Below are 16,542 nucleotides of genomic sequence, written 5' to 3' on the forward strand. Positions count from 1 at the left end.
GATCAGTTTTGTCTTTGACCTCTCTCTGGTAATGTTCGTTTTTTTTTTTTTTTTACTTAGCTTACCCAGTACAAAGGAACCGATGGGATAGTCCCAAAAGAGCAAACTCTGCCCAACTAGCAACACAATACTCCTGTTGGATGAAATATTCACATTTAGAACTTCTGTGCAGTATTCTGGAACTTGAACTTAAAACCTAAACATGTGCATCTTCTAAGGCTCCAACCTTAGCTATACCCACTGGATACCATTATGGACCTATAGCGTTCACATAATAATGGAGTCAGATTGATAAATGTAGGTTATTATTATATTCAACATAATTTCTACACATCTACACCTTAACAGGTGTCTTGAACATACTGAAGTCTGAGATTTCTGAGTTCCCAGGTGTTTTGAATGCAGCATTAGGGGATCTGTTCTCCACCACCCACAACCTTCCTGGGTACATCATTAGGGGATCTGTTCCTCACCACCCACAACCTTCCTGGGTACATCATTAGGGGATCTGTTCCTCACCACCCACAACCTTCCTGGGTACATCATTAGGGGATCTGTTCAGATATGTTATGATATGATATGAGATCAGATATGATATGATACTGTATGAGATCAGATCACATATAATTTATTAGATTTGATATGGTAATTTCTGTTTGGTTGAATTTGAAGACATCTTCTGCAACACAAGTTAAATATCCAGTAACAATTTCTATGATGCATACACATATAATTCCCTGTAAGTGCATTTATAACGCCTTAATATCAACTATAAGATATTAGAATTGCTCATAAGTAAATGTGTAACATACAACAATAAATGTAAATAAATATGGTAACAGGGATCCCTTTTAACAAACATTAAACTTTTTGCCTCTGTCTCAAAATCCGCATCAGCCAATTAAAATTGTGAATGTAGTTGTACACTGTCAAACACTACATACAGTGCCTGCAGAAAGTATTCACACCAATTGATGTTTCCACATTTTGTTGTGTCACAGCCTAAATTTAAAATTGATTAAATTCAGATTTTGGGTCACTGGCCTACACAAAATACCCCATTATGTCAAAGTGGAATTATGTTTTCAGAAATGTTTAAAAATTAATTAAATGAAAAGCAGAAATATCTTGATTCAATAAGTATTCAACCCCTTTGTTATGTCAAGCCTAAATATGTTCAGGAGTAAAAATGTTCTTAACAAGTCACATAATAATTTGCACGGACTAACTCTGTGTGCAATAATAGTGTTAACATGACTAATAGTGTTTTGTCATCGCTGTACCTCACACATACAATTATCTGTAAGGTCCCTCAGCCGAGCAGTGAATTTAAAACACTGATGTAAGCACATAGAAAAGGGACGTTTTCCAATTCCTCACAAAGAAGGACACCTATTGGTAGATGGGTAAAAAAAAAGAAGCAGATATTGAATATCCCTTTGAGCATGGTGAAGTTATTAATTACACTTTGGATAGTGTATCAATACACCCAGTCACTACAAAGATACAGGCTTCCTTCCAAACTCAGTTGCCGCATTCAGTGGGGTTGGGTTAAATGCGGAAGACACATTTCAGTTGAATGCATTCAGTTGTACAACTGACTAGGTATCCCTTTCTGTTTGCAATAAGGCACTAAAAACTGCTAAAAATGTGGCTAAGAAATGAAATGTATGTCCTAAATACAAGGTGTTATGTTTGTGGCAAATCCAACACAACACATAACTGTATACCACTCTTCATATTTTCAAGCATGGTGGTAGCTGCATCATGTTATGGGTATCCTTGTCATTGGCAAAGAAGTACAGAGATTTTTAGGATAAAAAGAAATGGAATACAGCTTTATCACAGGCAAAATCCTAGAAGAAAACCTGGCTGTCTGCTATCCAACAGACACTAGTTGTCACGATCGCTGACAGATGCAGACCAAGGCGCAGCGTGATAGGCGTACATACTTTATTGTGTACACACCAAGAACCAAACAACAAACGAAACGTGAAATCCTAGGTTAAGACAAACCTTCCGGAACAAGATCCCACAATGACTAGTGAAAACAGGCTGCCTAAGTATGGTTCCCAATCAGAGACAACGAGCTACAGCTGCCTCTGATTGGGAACCACCCTGGCCAACATAGATCTAAACGATCTAGAATGAAAACATGGAACAACTAAACATAGGAAAATCCACACCCTGGCTCAACATTTAAGAGTCCCCAGAGCCAGGGCGTGACACTAGTAGACAAATGCCCCTTTCAGCAGGACAATAACCTAAAACCCAAGGTCAAATACACTGTAATTGTTTACCAAGATGCCACTGAATGTTCCCGAGTGGCCTAGTTACAGTTTTGGCTTAAATTGGCTTGAAAATCTATGGCAAGACTCGAAAATGGCTGCCCAGCAATTATCAACAACCAACTTGACAGCACTTGAATACTTTTTTTTTTTTACAAATAATGTGCAAATATTGTACAATGCAGGTGTGCAAAGCTCTTGGTGACTTACCCAGAAATACTCACAGTTGTAATCGCTGCTAAAGGTGACTCTAACATGTATTGACTCAGGGGTGTTAATACTTATGTAAATGAGATATTTCTGTGTTTCATTTTCAATACATTTGCAAACATTTCTAAAAACATGTTTTCACTTTGTCATTATGGGGTTTTGTGTGTAGATGGGTGAGAAAACCCCCCCAATTGAATCCATTTTGAATTCAGGCTGTAATACAACAACACGTGGAATAAGTCAAGGGGTATGAATACTTTCTGCAGTATTATAGCACTGCAATCACTGACCTGTTTGAATATACTGATTATTGCTGCAAGGACTCATTCACATAAACACAATGACACAACTATACAGTATGTGAGAGAAAAGTGTATTGCATCTTTGTCAAAGAACATGTAAAGAATGACTTCTGATTTATTTTTAAAATCTCAGCATTCTTTAATTATAGAAACATGCAACATATCTCGATTCATCTGCTAAACATTACACAAACAAAGATGTACACGATTTATCATTAAGTACTTTTTAAAATAACAATTGTTTATAGGAAAATAAATGAAGACATAAAAAATAAATACAACTCATTGAATGAACAGTATTTCTAATTGTGGTGATTGTTCCCAAATAAACTACAATAAGTATGAACACAGAGGGGAATGGAAAGAAAAGGGATGGAGGGAGGGAGAGAGAGAGAGATGAAAGAGACAGGGAGAAAAGTGTAGAAAAAAGCGGGTTGAGAGAAAATTATGTAATTTAATATCTGTGACCAATCTCTTTATATCATAAACACATTGAATTTATTGAATATGGGGGGGTGTTCAGCTGCGGGGTGTGGTAGGACCGTGAGATGGCGGAAGCAGAAGTGTCGTTTGAAGCTGAAAGAACGTCGAGGACAGTTAGCGAGAAAGTTGAGTGGACAACAGTGAAGTCCAAGAATGGAACAAAAAGTGTTACAATTGTTGTGGAAAATGAGTGATGAATTGTTCCTTGTTGGAATACGTTTTTTTGTTAAAGATGTTTATTTGGGAAACCCTTTTGAAGTCATGAGGATGGCGAAGAAGGCTTTGGGAAAAGTGGATGCAGTCAAAGTAACCAGGAGTGGTATGGTGTTGATATCATAGTAACCTGGAGTGGTATGGTGTTGATATCGTGTCTATCTAAAGAACAAAAGGAGTGTGCATTGTGGCTCGAGAAATTATTGACACATGAAGTGAACAGCTGTGATTGTCGGAGCAGGGCACTGGTAAAATGTGCTATTTCTGGCGTCCAGTTGGACATTGATAATCAATATCTTAGGCTAAAAAATCCAGGAGTAGTTAATGCACGTTGCTTGGCCCGTATGGAGAATGGGAAAAACGAGCAAAGTTTCTGTATTATTGATGTTTGATGAGTATTTACCACCCTATATAAAGTTGTGATGTATAAGATACGCCGTAAGAGCGTTCGTGCAAAACAATGCAAGAAGTGTAAAACGTGTGGCCATGTGTCCAGTGTTTACAGACGGAAGGAATATGTTATTGAAGAGTCTGAATGTAAAATGTTGCAACTGTGGTGGGGATCATATTTCCGAATTCCCTGAGTGCCCTGTTAGGGTGAAAGAGGTTGAGCTATCAAGCAAATCTCCTATGTGGAGGCGGTGAAGAACGTTGAAGGGAAAGAGGCCACAGTTCTGAAGAAGATATGGCGGTGGATCCACCACAACCAGTTGCACATGTTATACATCAACCAAGTGATCTGGATACACTTATTGTGAAGAAGGTGTATTTGTAGCCACAGTTATTAATTGTACTGCACAAGTGTCCAAGAAGCTGGACAGCATTATATCTGCAGCCGATACGTTTTTGGGCCTCCATGACTTAACAGCAGAAGCACTGCAAGGATCCTTATTATCTACCTGTACAGTAGGTGGCGGAATGCAGATAAAATTGTTGCGATTGTCATTATACAAAAGAAGAAGAGGAAAGTCAATTCGACAACTATTTTATTTGGCTTCACCCGAAGCTTTTCGACAGCAGGAGAAATGGTAGGTTCATATTTGTATTAAATAAGTCAGGTGTAAGATTCTTTAGGAGGCAATTCTTATTTATCCCAACGATACGTGAACATAATAAGGCCCGGTTTTCAACTTCTCTTTCTAATAAATGGCAGGTAAAAATGACAAATACCCAACTAGGCCCACTACGGCGGAGTGCGCACAAGGAAGTCTACGAAAGGTGTTGTCTTTTACACGGCGATCTGACGCTGAGATGTAATCTATTAAGCCGATATGTTGATATATTTATCCTAAAATAATACATGCTTATGTCGAAAGAAACAATAGACAATCGTGCCTATACAGTGTATTTCTTTCAAACGTTGATAGGTGGTCATGTCGATGAGTGCTCTGTAGGCCTAATTGACTTGCGGTACATTTTTACAGTGGTTGTGTCCGAATACCCATACTTATGTTTAATTAGTAGGCATTTTAGGTATGCGAAAATAGGGCGTTTTTTATATTATGTGAAATTTCGAAAATAATGTAACATTTCGAAAATTGAGTGCTTTTAGTAAGTAGTGGGCAATACAGATTTCAGACATGGCCTATGACTTCCCGTCGCAGCTGCACCCAGTCAAACCGCACAACATGGACGCGTAAAAACGGGACCACTTTCGGTTTAAGTTGGAACCATAGAGCTAGATAGAGGACTCACTCTTGTATCTGTGCTATTTAGCATCTCTGACAGCTTGGGCAGAGCCGATGAGGCTATCTCCATTTTAAAGGAGTACATTTTCTTCTTCAGCCAGTGATGTTGGAAGTCCCACCCAGTTGACTACATTAATATGATGGCATCCCTCAATGGCGCTGGCCATTCTAACGTGGCCTTTTGGCCGCTAGAGGCCTCTATCATTCTCTATGGTTTGGGCTAGAAGGGATACCATTAGTCAGAAATGACCAGGTTTGACTTTTCGTAGCAGGTTGGTTAGGATAAATTATGCAGAAAGTTAGGATAATTAAGGTTAGGAAAAGGGTTAGGGTTAACTTAAATGCAAAAGGAAATCAACTTTTGACGTCAATTAGACATAAACTGTATCCCGTCTAGCATTGACCAGGTTAGGTGTCAAAGTGGCGTCCAGCCAAGGGCTGCGTCATTTCTACAATGCGGTGCGTTTTCTGTCTCCAGGAAATATCTATTCTTATTTAGTTTAACATGTGGATTCCAAAAGGCTTTAAATATAAGGTCCGCCGTCCTTAAAAACACCAAAATATGGATATTGAAAGGGAATTGTATGTATTTTGAACACTTTTCTTCAGTGGATGTTGGTGTTTTATTATTGTATTTAAGATGTTCTGTGTCCATGATATCACTTTCCACCCTGTTAGTTTGTTGTAAATCTCCATTTATGAAAACAACCCTTTCCTACAATGACCCCACATTCAGGAATTGTCATAATTTCTTTGGTGGGAAAACAATGTTCTAAAGCTACATGAAAATTAACCACATTTCAAAATGTTAAAATATGTTTGATAGAGAAGTTAAAATCATGTTCAAAGGTCCAGCATTATTCTAGCTAAAACTTGTTCACTCACAAAACTATGGCTAATTTAGCCAACAAATGTCCACCCAGTTAGTTGCCACCCTGTTAGGATTATGCACCTAACAAGTTGGAAAATGCAGCAAAAAAATTAAGTGCCTGAGTTTGACCAATATATTTTTCTGAAAGTCAGACGTCCTTTTTCTGATAGAATACTACACTCAATTATTACTTTTTTCTCCAATAGTTATGAGGTCCAAAATGCACCACATTGTAGGAATGACCCGGCTAATACAATTTCCTAAAAGATGACCGACATGACAAAAGACAACGAAATAACCTAATTACATATGGACTATAATATTTATATCAAGTGGGCTAAACTTGCATATTTATTTCAACTTTGGCTACCAATATATATACCAACAATATTTTTTTGTTGTTGAATGGAATGAAACGTGCAATTGTGCTTGTTTCTTTCACCATGGGCAAAACATTCAGGAGAACTTCAGTGCCCGTATAAGTCGGAACGCTGTGAAGGAATATGTATGAAAATTTATGCACTCACTAACTGTAAGTCGCTCTGGATAAGAGCTTCTGCTAAATGACTAAAATGTAAATGTAAAATGAATATACAGGTATCTGCCTAAATAAAGGATCTTAATAGGGAGATGGGCCCCCACCAGCTGCCAGAACAGCTTCAATGCACCTTGACATATATTCTACAACTGTCTGGAACTCTATTGGAGTTCTTCCACAAGAAATTCCATAATTTGGTGTTTTGTTGATTGTAGTCAAACGCTGCCTCAGGCTCCAGAGTCTCCTATAAGTGTTCCATTGGTTTGAGATCAGGCGACAGACACACACCCTTTAAAGCCCCTGTGCTCTGTTGAGACCCCTCTTTCAAAGTCACTGAGATCTCTTCTAGCCATGGTAGCCAAAATAATGGGCACCTGGGCATTTTAATACATGACCCTAAGCATGATGGGATGTTTTAATCACTTAATTAACTCAGGAACCACACCTGTGTGGAAGCACCTGCTTTCAATATACTTTGTTCCATCATTTACTCAAGTGTTTCCTTTATTTTGGCAGTTACCTGTATGTCAAAAGCAGTTGATGTATCTTGATTTTAAAATATCTGTTGTACATTTAGCAAAGTAACAAGTTCTGTGTTTTTAAAGAAATGACTGATTTCATATTTTGTTCTCACACTTTAAGAGTTGTGATGGCGACCAGCACACAATGCTGGCCTCAGATGATGATGGTAGGTATGGAAACACATAATAAACTGACCCAAGCTATATTATTTAATTTAAATCTCAATTTAAGAGGATATTTAGTAAGATATCAATTGTTGTCCCTTAACTGCTGTTTATGTAATTTTACTGTCAATAAAGTTTGTTTCTCTCTCATTATTCCTTCACCAGTGCTGCCCCCTCCTGGTGACATCCAGGTCCTGTTGCTGACATTAGATTCAGTGTCTCTGAGCTGGGGTTCTCCTCAGGGGCTGACATGACCACAGACATTCAGAGTGACCTGGGGGTGTGACGGTGAAACAAGCTCAACAAGAGTGAAAGGTGGGCATCATCTTGAAATAAGCAGTCTCCAACCTGGTAAAAAGTACCAGTTCAACGTGGCTACAGAGGGAGAAGATGGAAGCCAAAGCAGATGTGTCTCGGCATCCCTATCCACAGGTACTGTAGGCTAACTTGTGTTTTTATTCATTCCTAGAGACATTTTTGGACTCTCTGTCAAAAACAGCACATCCTCTATTCTAAACAAATCTTGATTTTTGTTCCAGTGATCCCACCCAGAGATTTAAAGATAGACCATTTGGAAGAGACCTCCTTCACTCTCCACTGGTCCAATGCTGAAGGGATGGAGAAAGTCCCACAGCGCTTCTTCATATCCAACTGCATCCCAGGAAGAGACCCCCTCGCAGCCATTACTGACGACTGCCACAAAACCTTCTCAAACCTGCAACCTGGCACCGAGTACACTGTTAGTGTTTCAACTGTGCTGAGCAATGGGGAACAGAGTGAACCTGTGTCTACAACAATCTGCACTAGTAAGAGATCTTCCCCCAATTACAGCTCATCATCTCTTTACCAGAAACTACAGTGATTTTGTTGCAGTACAAATAACATTTTTGGTTTTTTAATGTTCTATGTTTTTTGATTGTTTAGTTTTTTTCCCCATATCAAAAGCCCTGGATTTATTGTACTTTTCCACCCGTAAGGCTATAAATATTTTATTAAATGTTTAAGTGATACCATTTTTTGAAAATGAGGTGAGCTAAAATTTAAGGTAGAACTAAGGCTTGAATGTACAGTAACAAACAGTTACATGACCTTTCAACATCTTCATATCAGAACCATGGACAGTGTCATGACTTGACTTTAACATTAATCTGAGGACTGTTATCTAATCAACTATGATTAATTGTTACCCGATTTTAGATGAATAATGTAACAAGAACTCATTAGGATCTGGGGCACCACGAGAGCAGTTCTTTAGTTACCATCTCCCAAATTAAACTCTAAAAGTTCTTTACCAATCACATCTATTAACAGTCAACATATTTTTATTTATTTATTTATTTCACCTTTATTTAACCAGGTAAGCCAGTTGAGAACAAGTTCTCATTTACAACTGCGACCTGGCCAAGATAAAGCAAAGCAGTGCGATAAATACAACAACACAGAGTTACATATGGGGTAAACAAAACATAAAGTCAAAAAATACAACAGAAATATATATACAGTGTGTGCAAATGTAGCAAGTTATGGAGGTAAGGCAATAAATTGGCTATAGTGCAAAATAATTACAATTAGTATTAACACTGGAATGCTAGATGTGCAAGAGATTATGTGCAAATAGAGATACTGGGGTGCAAAATAAAAACAATATAGGGATGAGGTAGTTGGGTGGGCTAATTTCAGATGGGCTGTGTACAGGTGCAGTGATCGGTAAGGTGCTCTGACAACTGATGCTTAAAGTTAGTGAGGGAGATAAGAGTCTCCAGCTTCAGAGATTTTTGCAATTCGTTCCAGTCATTGGCAGCAGAGAACTGGAAGGAATGGCGGCCAAAGGAGGTGTTGGCTTTGGGAATGACCAGTGAGATATACCTGCTGGAGCGCAGACTACGGGTGGGTGTTGCAATGGTGACCAATGAGCTAAAATAAGGCGGGGATTTGCCTAGCAGTGATTTATAGATGGCCTGGAGCCAGTGGGTTTGACGACGAACATGTAGTGAGGACCAGCCAACAAGAGCGTACAGGTCACAGTGGTGGGTAGTGTATGGGGCTTTGGAGACAAAACGGATGGCACTGTGATAGACTACATCCAATTTGCTGAGTAGAGTGTTGGAGGCTATTTTGTAAATGACATCGCCGAAGTCAAGGATCGGTAGGATAGTCAGTTTTACGAGGGCATGTTTGGCAGCATGAGTGAAGGGAGGCTTTGTTGCGAAATAGGAAGCCAATTCTAGATGTAACTTTGGATTGGAGATTATTTTAATGTGAGTCTGGAAGGAGAGTTTACAGTCTAACCAGACACCTAGGTATTTGTAGTTGTCCACATACTCTAGGTCAGACCCGTCGAGAGTGGTGATTCTAGTCGGGTGGGCGGGTGCCAGCAGCGTTCGATTGAAGAGCATGCATTTAGTTTTACTAGTGTTTAAGAGCAGTTGGAGGCTACTGAAGGAGTGTTGTATGGCATTGAAGCTCGTTTGGAGGTTTGTTAACACAGTGTCCAATGAAGGGCCAGATGTATACAAAATGGTGTCGTCTGCGTAGAGGTGAATCTGAGAGTCACCAGCAGCAAGAGCGACATCATTGATATACACGTAGAAAAGAGTCGGCCCAAGAATTGAACCCTGTGGCACCCCCATAGAGACTGCCATAGGTCCAGACAACAGGCCCTCCGATTTGACACATTGAACTCTATCTGAGAAGTAGTTGGTGAACCAGGCGAGGCAGTCATTTGAGAAACCAAGGCTATTTAGTCTGCCAATAAGAATGCGGTGGTTGACAGAGTCGAAAGCCTTGGCCAGGTCGATGAAGACTGCTGCACAGTACTGTCTATTATCGATCGCGGTTATAATATCGTTTAGGACCTTGAGCGTGGCTGAAGTGCACCCATGACCAGCTCGGAAACCGGATTGCATAGCGGAGAAGGTACGGTGGGATTCGAAATGGTCGGTGATCTGTTTGTTAACTTGGCTTTCAAATACTTTCGAAAGGCAGGGCAGGATGGATATAGGTCTGTAACAGTTTGGATCTAGAGTGTCACCCCCTTTGAAGAGGGGGATGACCGCGGCAGCTTTCCAATCTCTGGGGATCTCAGACGTTACGAAAGAGAGGTTGAACAGGCTAGTAATAGGGGTTGCGACAATTTCGGCGGCTAGTTTTAGAAAGAAAGGGTCCAGATTGTCTAGCCCAGCTGATTTGTAGGGGTCCAGATTTTGCAGCTCTTTCAGAACATCAGCTGTCTGAATTTGTGTGAAGGAGAAGCGGGGGGGGCATGGGCAAGTTGCAGCGGAGGGTGCAGAGTTGGTGGCCGGGGTAGTGGTAGCCAGGTGGAAAGCATGGCTAGCCGTAGCAAAAATGCTTGTTGAAATTCTCGATTATTGTAGATTTAGCGGTGGTGATAGTGTTTCCTAGCCTCAGTGCAGCTGGGAGGAAGTGCTCTTATTTTCCATGGACTTTACAGTGTCCCAAAACTTTTTGGAGTTAGTGCTACAGGATGCAAATTTCTGTTTGAAAAAGTTAGCCTTTGCTTTCCTGACTGCTTGTGTATATTGGTTCCTAACTTCCCTGAAAAGCTGCATATCGCGGGGGGCTATTTGATGCTAATGCAGTACGCCACAGGATGTTTTTATGCTGGTCAAGGGCAGTCAAGTCTGAGGAGAACCAGGGGCTATATCTGTTCTTAGTTCTGTATTTTTGAATGGGGCATGTTTATTTAAGATTGAGAGGAAATTACTTTTAAAGAACAACCAGGCATCCTCTACTGATGGAATGAGATCTATATCTATCCAGGATACCTGGGCCAGGTCAATTAGGAAGGCCTGCTCGCTAAAGTGTTTTAGGGAGCGTTTGACAGTGATGAGGGGTGGTCGTTTGACCGCGGACCCGTTACGGACGCAGGCAATAAGGCAGTGATCCCTGAGATCCTGGTTGAAGACAGCGGAGGTGTATTTAGAGGGTAAGTTAGTCAGGATGATATCTATGAGGGTACCCATGTTTACGGATTTAGGGTTGTACCTGGTAGGTTCGTTGATAATTTGTGTGAGATTGAGGGCATCTAGTTTGGATTGTAGGATGGCCGGGTGTTAAGCATATCCCAATTTAGGTCACCAAGCAGTACGAACTCTGAGGATAAATGGGGGCAATCAATTCACATATGGTGTCCAGGGCACAGCTGGGGCTGAGGGTGGTCTGTAGCAAGCGGCAACAGTGAGAGACTTATTTCTGGAAAGGTGGATTTTTAGAAGTAGAAGCTCAAACTGTTTGGGCACAGACCTGGATAGTATGATAGAGCTCTGCAGGCTATCTCTACAGTAGATTGCAACTCCACCCCCTTTGGCAGTTCTATCTAGACGGAAAATGTTGTAGTTGGGGATGGACATTTCAGCATTTTTGGTGGCCTTCCTAAGCCAGGATTCAGACACCGCTAGAACATCAGGGTTGGCGGAGTGTGCTATCGCAGTGAATAACTCAAACTTAGGAAGTAGACTTCTGATATTTACATGCAAGAAACCAAGACTTTTGCGATTACAGAAGTCAGCAAATGATAGCGCCTGGGGAGTAGGAGTGATACTGAGGGCTGCAGGGCCTGGGTTAGCCTCTACATCACCGGAGGAACAGAGGAGGACTAGAATAAGGATACGGCTAAAGGCTTTAAAAACTGGTCTTCTAGTGCGTTGGGTACATAGAATAAAGGGGGAAGATTTCCGGGCGTTGTAGAAAAGATTCAGGACATTATGTACAGACAAGGATATGGAAGGATATGAGTAAAGTGGAGGTAAACCTAAGCGTTGGGTAACAATGAAAGAGATGGCATCACTGGAGGCACCAATTGAGTCGGTCTCCGCGTGTATGGGGGGTGGGACAAAGGAGCTATCTAAGGCAGGTTTAGCTGGGCTGGGGGATCTACAGTGAAATAGTACAATTAGAAATAACCGAAACAACAATAAGCTAACCATATTGACAAGGGAGAGAGGCATAAAGCAATCACAGGTGTAATTTGAGAGAGCTAAGACAACAGCTGGTAATGACGACACAGTTTGGGCTGAGGCTAAACATAAACAGGATGCAGTACCGTAAAAAGGAACAGTCCAGCAGACATCAGCTGTATAGCTGAGTTATCATAAGGTCCGGTGAACAGCAATAGGATAGTTTGGAGGTAGTTCGGGGGCTGCTAAAGCACTAGCGAGCAAGAGGCCACGGCTAGCGTGTGCTAGCGGGCCGGGGCTAGCAGATGGAATCTTCGTGGTCTATGTCGTAACGGGAAGCCTGTTGTAACCACATCAGACGATTTCGTCGGCAGACCAGTCGTGTAGGATCGGCGGGGCTCCGTGTCAACACTAGGTGGTCTCGTCCGGTTGACAGAGAGGTAGATAGCCGGGAGATGGGAGATGGGCCTAGCTCAGGATGATTAGCCAGACCACAACGTCCATTTTGTTGCAGCTAGCTGGTAGCGATGAATCCGGAGTTAAAGGTCCAGTGATTCAGTGATTCCGGCAGAAGAACTGATATGTTCTGGGTCGATAACACGCTGTGCAGACAGTGCAGACTGGCCGAATAATAGTCCAGACTAGAGCTGGCTGGTAGGTGGTGCAGGCCACGGACAATGGTGAAAAACCGCTAACGGTAGCTGATAGCAAGTAGCTAGTTAGCTGGCTACTCCCGTCCGGTAGACCTAGAGGTAGATAGCCGGGATATGAGCCTGGCTCTAGGCTAGCTCGAGGCTAACTGGTGCTTGCATCGGGGGCAGTGGTGATTAGCCAAACAGCAACATCCATGCGGTTGCGGCTAGCTAGTTGCGATCCGGTGATTAATGTCCAGTGATTAAATTATTCCGGCAGAAAAATCCAATGTTCTGGGTGAAATACCGCTAACTGTGGCTAATAGCAAGTAGCTAGTTAGCTGGCTAGCTAGTTTCAACTGGAGATTCTAGATAAAAGGTAAGTCAATAATAGAATCCGTTCCACATTGAGTGAGGCGGGTTGCAGGAAAGTATATTTTGTAGAAGGATGAAAAGTCTGATAGGAAAATATGTACGAAAAATACAAAAAAAACAGGGTATTTACAGGCTATTTACAGACACACGACAAAAACAGAACTGCACTACTACGCCATCTTGGATTCCATGGAGGTATTAATCATAACCTCGTATCATATCATCATTCTGAACAGTCATAACCTCCTTTCATCTGCAAAAACCCGAACCTTACTTATGATTCAGTACTACAGAAATGTGTTTAATTATTTATTTAGTAGCTAATTAAATGGGAACACAGGATAAACACACCCACTCTACTGGTTATTGACTGGAAACTTAATGCGATGAAAATAGGTCCCTAGCGGAATGACAACAACATTGATGCTTGTTAAAGAAGAGAGGGAGAGAATCACTTAACATTGCCACATTCGGAAACTACTCTCCTCTACTGTAACCATATACTTTGCACACAAACCGCCGCCCTCTTTGAAATGCCTGGTTCGCCATGTATCTCTCTCGGTGGACAGGGCCGCCTTGGAAAGGTAGTTGGGCCTTTTCGCGGAACGCTTGTAAGTCTCTGATTGTCCAAAAGGGTTCCAACAAGTCTTGTTTTTCTCCTCTGTAGTTGTCTGGTATCCGGTGACTTGTCATGTAGTCCTGAACAGAACTACAAAATTGATTTTCCTTCCATACGCTCTTAAAGTTGCTTCTTTGAAGATAGGCTAGCCAGCCGTATCGATGGTTCCCCAGTGGGGTGATGAGAGTAGCGTAATACGGTGGTTTGAGCAGGGTAGCAGATGGTGATTTTACCCACGCACAGCTACGTATTATACTCAACAAAAATATAAATGCAACAATTTAAACAATTTTACTGAGTTAAAGTTCTTACAGGATAATCTGTAAATTGAAATACATTCATTAGGCCCTAATCTATGGATTAGGCCCACCCACTTGGGAGACATGCCCACCCACTGGGGAGCCAGGCCCAGCCAATCAGAATGAGTTTTTCCCCACAAAGGGCTTTATTACAGACCGGGTGGCTGGTCTCAGACGATCCCGCAGGTGAAGAAGCCGGATGTGGAGGTCCTGCGCTGGCGTGGTTGTGAGGCCAGTTGGAAGTACTGCCAAATTCTCTGAAACAATGCTGGAGACGGTTTATGGTAGAAATATGAACATTACATTCTCAGGCAACATCTCTGGTGGACAGTCCTGCAGTCAGCATGCCAATTGCACAATCCCTCAATACTTGAGACATCTGTGGCATTGTGTTGTGACAAAACTGCACATTTTATAGTGCCCTTTTATTGTTCCCAGCACCTGTGTAATGATCATGCTGTTTAATCAGCTTCTTGACATGCCACACCTGTCAGGTGGATGGATTATCTTGGCAAAGGAGAAATGCTCACTAACAGGGATGTAAACAAATTTGAGAGAAATAAGCTGTTTGTGCGTATGGAACATTTCTGGGATCTTTTATTTCAGCTCCTGAAACATGGGACCAACACTTTACATTTTGCGTTCATATTTTTGTTCAGTATAGTAAAGACAAGATTAAATTGAGACTAGTCTGATGGGTAAAAATGTGATTACTTGATGAGAGAACAGTGTGTGCAGCCTGAAGCTTTTTTTGCTTGCACTCTGTCCCTATAGTCCCATCATGCAGCCCATATGTTTTAGTTTGTAAGACATTCTAAGGTTTCTGTAATTCACAACTAAAGTTGCCAAATAACTTTAAATCTAGCATATAGGACCTGTTTCAAATGATCACTTTTACGCTCAGCATAGCCACTTCATATGCGCATGGGCTCTGGATTGGGAGAAATATCCTTTCTATTTTATTCACATGAATTCAATTATATTCTTCTTACTATAAAATAATTGCACGGGACTTGAGTTTATCTTGTCTGCTAAATGAACAAGCCTATGGCATGGTGCATAGCCAGATAATATACAGTAGGCCAACTCTTCTGTTCTTCTGAAATACATTTTCTTCATATCATCATGTTTCTTTAGTCTAAAATAAATCATTGATTTATTGTGATGGTGTATATTAAATCATTTAGACTTCTTAAAATTGTTGATGTTTCAAAGGCACGCATCATAGCCCAGGTGTTTATTTGCATGAATCACTGGACACAACAGGTGATTTTTAGACAGGCTTCTATTTGAGCCAGGCTTCTATTTCCTTTATAATAATATAATAATAATAATATGCCATTTAGCAGACGCTTTTATCCAAAGCGACTTACAGTCATGTGTGCATACATTTTTTGTGTATGGGTGGTCCCGGGGATCGAACCCACTACCTTGGCGTTACAAGCGCCGTGCTCTACCAGCTGAGCTACAGAGGACCACACAGCTTTTGCTAATTTGCATAGTCAATTGTTTAATTCCAGCTTTCACTTCCAGAATTTTAATAAATGTATTAATATCCTGCACTAATGTGTTATCATTTACATGTCACATTTATTTTGTCTTAGTATGCCTCTATTTCGAGAAAAAAAATAACTTCCTTGACAGAATAAATATTATCCTCTAACTGTGCATTTTCGGCAGTTCTTACTTGCGCCACTAGAGGGCGATCGGGCGATTTCTTGGTCTGTACTCCCGAAGCTGTTCACTGTTTTTGTGCTTGCCAGTTAGCAGTTGTCAGCTGTTAGCCAGTTTCTTACTGGCTATAAAATGGTTGATTGCCATCATTTATTTCGAATCTTTACTGAATTATTTAATGTAACAAATCAAACATTAAACCTTGTAAACAATTCATAGTAATTCATGGTAACCTCGTAAATAATTAATTTAGACCAGGCGTTTATTTGAAACAGGCGTTTATTGACTGAAATGTTTGTCATTGTTAGGATATTAAGAAGGACAGGAGGCTACTTGAGACTCAGCATTTCATATAAGTTTTATGGTATGTTAATTCACGGTCAATTACTGTGAGACCGGCAGTCTATTGCATGACAATAACCAGCTGACAAAATGTCATGACCTCCACTGCCCTAGCTAGAACATCTTAAAATACTACGGCAATCTTAGTGCAACGCTGAGCCTAATCAAGAGATTTTGGCCTTTTGGGGAGGCTGAAAGAAGCAACATTCAGCCATTATCTGAGAGGAAGTTATGTATCTTTATCGAAAGCTTGAGGACTTTATTTTTTTACAACTTTTACATTTTTCTGATTTATAAAATTGAGAAATGTTAAGTGGGACATCTGTTAAACATTTAATTACATTTGAGTGTACAAACATTTTGCCCTCAGAACAGCCTCAATCTATTGGGGCAGACTCTACAAGGT

At 40.8% G+C, this 16,542-nt stretch overlaps 1 protein-coding gene across 1 annotated transcript in view; it reads left to right on the plus strand.

Annotated features, from left to right (window-relative positions):
* LOC123485508 (C-type lectin domain family 6 member A-like) overlaps positions 1 to 16,542 on the plus strand; it is a 105,869-nt gene that overhangs the window by 50,646 nt on the left and 38,681 nt on the right. The gene's annotated exons all lie outside the window — the stretch shown is intronic.

Source organism: Coregonus clupeaformis, unplaced genomic scaffold, assembly GCF_020615455.1.
Source record: "Coregonus clupeaformis isolate EN_2021a unplaced genomic scaffold, ASM2061545v1 scaf0714, whole genome shotgun sequence".
Taxonomy (NCBI): Eukaryota; Metazoa; Chordata; class Actinopteri; order Salmoniformes; family Salmonidae; genus Coregonus; species Coregonus clupeaformis.